Source organism: Lutra lutra, chromosome 8 (genome assembly GCF_902655055.1).
Source record: "Lutra lutra chromosome 8, mLutLut1.2, whole genome shotgun sequence".
Classification (NCBI taxonomy): domain Eukaryota; kingdom Metazoa; phylum Chordata; class Mammalia; order Carnivora; family Mustelidae; genus Lutra; species Lutra lutra.
In genome coordinates this window covers 16,686,263-16,690,084 of record NC_062285.1, presented here as the reverse complement: position 1 = coordinate 16,690,084, position 3,822 = coordinate 16,686,263, and the positions used below count along the sequence as shown (strand labels likewise).

Below are 3,822 nucleotides of genomic sequence, written 5' to 3'. Positions count from 1 at the left end.
GCCTGGGTGGCCAAGTTGGTTAAGTGTCTACCTTCAGTTCAGGTCATGGTCCCAGTGTCCTGGGATCAAGTGCAGTATCAGGAACCACATCTGCCTTCCTGCTCAGCAGGGTGTCTGTTCCCTCTCCCTCTGCCTGCTGCTCCCCCTGCTTGTGCTCGCGCTCGCTCTGTCAAATAAATAAAGAAAATCTTTTTAAAAATTCTTTGCAACAATTTAAATTAAGACATTTTAAACCGTAAGCTTAGTTTAAAAACATAAATGAATGTTAATTTAAAATACAGAGTTATGTTAAATACATTGGTTGAGGAAAAAGTGGGAGCCAGCGCACAGCTCCTTTAGGTACCAATAGTTTATTCCTGCTTGGTTTTTCAAATTCACTAAACTGATTTTGGGAAGAAAACATTCTCTTGATTCATTCTGTATACCTGATTAAGTTTTTTTTTTTTACACATTTCATCGTATTAATATTTATACATAATGCAGAATGGATTTTGGAGGAGGAGAAATTGTAGTGTGATGGAAGTTTCTGACACAGCTTTCTCCTTTATGCCCAAGTTGTGTTGTGGCCCTGTGAGGGAAAGGAAATACTTTGGAGCAATTTACCCGTAGATCAGAGTATTATTGAGCTGTTAATGCTTCAGTTTTTAAGAATGCTTAATTTGTGCCCAAGGTCTTATGGCCTATAGAATATATTCCATCTTTTTATCTCTTCATTTGATTTTTTAAAAAAGAGTTAGCATTAGGCTTTAGCTTTTTTTTTAAACCAAGACCTTTCCTTATGCTAATAATTATTTTTACAAATTCTCTTTAAATAATAGTAAGATTTATTTTCAAGTCTGTTAGAAAATTTTCAGCTTGAAAATAAACCATTTCCAAAGATGTCTTTGAACTCAGTCTGACATCTGAACTTTCTTTTTAATTTGTTCTTGGCATTGTTAGCTCTCGTGCATTCCCTGGGCTTATTAGAGCATGTGAAGCTCTTACGACTTTCAGTTAATATAATAAAACCTGTTAGTGTAAATTTATCTTAGTGTTCTGCATGTGTTTGCTGATTCTGCACACTTGAGTCATTCAGATCTAAATATAAAATCATATTTTGAAAGTAAGGAACGAAATGATCCTTTCCAATTATGTTAAAATACTTAAGCCTTTGGATTTAGTTTTAGTCTAGATTAAAGATCTCTGGGAAATATGACTCTGCATGTTTTTTCATTTGCCTCTGGGAGATAACCTAGTTGGTTTATAACATATGTGAAAGTGGATTTTCTTTTCTTTTCTTTCTTTTTTTTAAAGATTTTACTTATTTATTTGAGAGAGACACAGAGAGAGGGAACACAAGCAGGACGAGTGGGAAAGGGAGAAGCAGGCTTCCTGCTGAGCAGGAAGCCCAATGTGGGGCTCAATCCTAGGACCTTGGGATCATGACCTGAGCTGAAGGCAGATGCTTAAGGACTGGGCCACCCAGGTGCCCCGTTAAAGTGGATTTCCAAGCGGAATGGGCTATCGTGAGACTTGGGTGACTCTAGTAAACAAAATGGGATGAAGGACAGACATTATGGACCATACCTCTTATTGGGTCATGAAAATCTATCCCTGGCTATTTAAGTAAGTACTCAGTTTGAGCCATTAAGCATGATTTGAAGAGTCTACTGTTAGATAGCTCTTTTACCTACCTAACCAGTGTAAATAAATATTTGTTAAGTGACAGGTAAGAAAACCATCATCTAGAGTAATAGTCCATGTTTTCCAGCTAATTTTATATTTTTACTTGAAATCTCTTACCTTTCTAAATGTAAGTTTAAGTAACAATCTGGGTTACTTTATTCGTGGATTTGCCCAAGTGAAATTGAGGGCTTTATCTGCAGTCTATTTTTGTATCATGATAATTCATCCATTGGAAGCAAGTTTGACATGCTGAGGATGAAGTGGTGTCTTCTAATGAGGACTCCCAGAATAGAAGCAGCATATTAATAAACCCACCCATCACTCACGTGAAATCCACTAATTGAGCATTGTTTGTTAGCTAGTCACAGGTCACGCCTGTGCTGACATTTCTCTTCCCCATCTTTAAATTTCACTAATTCCCGGCTATTGAGCTCATTAGGTGTTTTTAGTAGAACAAAAGGGCAGTAAGCTTTGAAAAATGATAAACGATGGTTGTTTACTTAAATTCCAAAAGCAGAGTCTTTAAAAAATACCTTTTGTATGAATTTTAAAGACCCTCTAATTGATTACAATGACCAGTTAACAATCAAATCTGTCATTACCAGAACAGCTACTACTACTTGATTGATTTTAACCAATAGGTATCAAGCAACTGATGGTCCTTAGCACAAATAGGGTGCCCCTATAGAATAGACTCTTTGGCTAACATATTATGGATATATTGTAAGATTTTGTCTTCTTAGTTGTCAGTCAATTAAACAGGAAACAGTAAGAGTTTTTCACAAATACCTATGAGGGTAGGGTCGGCGTGGAGCTGAATTTTTTTTTCTTTTTCTTTTTATGGGAGGTTTAGCTTTATTTCTACTCTCAAATTCTTACAACTTCACATAAAGTCCTCATCCCGACCTCAGAGATGGCAGAAACTGTAATAAGCAACCGCCCCCCAACAATACATGAATTTTAATGTCTCTCTCTCTGGGGAACGGGAGGTTACACTACATACTTTGGGAGACATCCCAAAGACTGTCTGGCACTTTGCTCCAGAAATGCTTTGGTCCAATCTCTTGTTGACTTAGGATACTAAAAGGCACAGAAAATGGGCTGCTCAACCCTCTGACCTGGGGTGGGGCAGAAAGTAGACAGCAAAGTGGTCTGGGACAGATGGGCAGACCATAGGAGTGGGCTCAAGTTCTTGGACATAGGTAGTTGATCTTGGGTGGCTGCTGAGGCAGCTGCAGATGTTGCTCTGGTGGCCTTCATCTGCCTAGTTCACCAGCTCACTGGAACCATAGTTGGTCTTCCTCTGGGCCCCCTCCATGGAGTCACTGGCATAGGTGACGTTCTGCTGATGTGGATGCTGAAGTCTTCCCTGATGGTGCTGGGGCAGCCTCAGCTGAGCTGGGGCTCCATCATGGCCCTTGAGGCGTAGACCATGTTGGGGCCTTTCTAGACCATGGCCACCATGGGGCCAGAGCTCATGTAGCTGATGAGACTGGGTAGAAGGTCTTCCTCTTCAGGTCATGGTGGTGCTCATCAAGGATGTTCTCTGTGTCTGCGACATCTTCATTTCTATCAGCCTGAAGTCCCTTCTCTCAAAGCTTGGGATCACATCCACAGGAGTCACCAGTGCACCCCATCTGGCTTCACGACAAGGGTCCATTCCTGGGTCCAGGAGGGCCCTCCTGAGCTGGGATCCAAGAGCAGGCTTGGCCAGGTGCTGGGGACCCCATGAACTGCTCAGCAGCCCAGGCAGTGAGGCATACCCCAAGAAGCTACCCATGACCCTCCTACTGGCTCTGAACATTTTTTGGTAATAGACATGTTTGCCTGTAACATTTACCAATTAGTTGCAAATTTGTTATATTCTAGCACTATGATTGTGGTGAAGTTGGCATATACCTGAAAATTTAAGAGAAGTATTCATTTATTCAACAGATATTTATGTAATGAAGTAGGAGATGAGGCTGGAGGTGCGGGGGGCAGGACTTGTAGTGTCTTATAGGCAACAGCAAGGAGTTTGGGCTTTAATTCTAAGCAACTTGGAAAGAAATTGAAGGGTTTTAAACAGGAGAGTAAACAAAAAAAAATTTGATTTACTGTCTAAAAATATCTCTGTGCTGAGTAGAGAATAAACCACGGTAAGGCAAGAGTTCAGGG

The 3,822-nt window shown here is 40.3% G+C and overlaps 1 pseudogene; it reads right to left on the bottom strand.

The window, feature by feature from the left end:
* Positions 1–2,770: 2,770 nt before the first annotated feature.
* LOC125106832 (nucleoside diphosphate kinase, mitochondrial-like) lies at positions 2,771–3,445 on the bottom strand (annotated as a pseudogene).
* Positions 3,446–3,822: the final 377 nt, after the last annotated feature.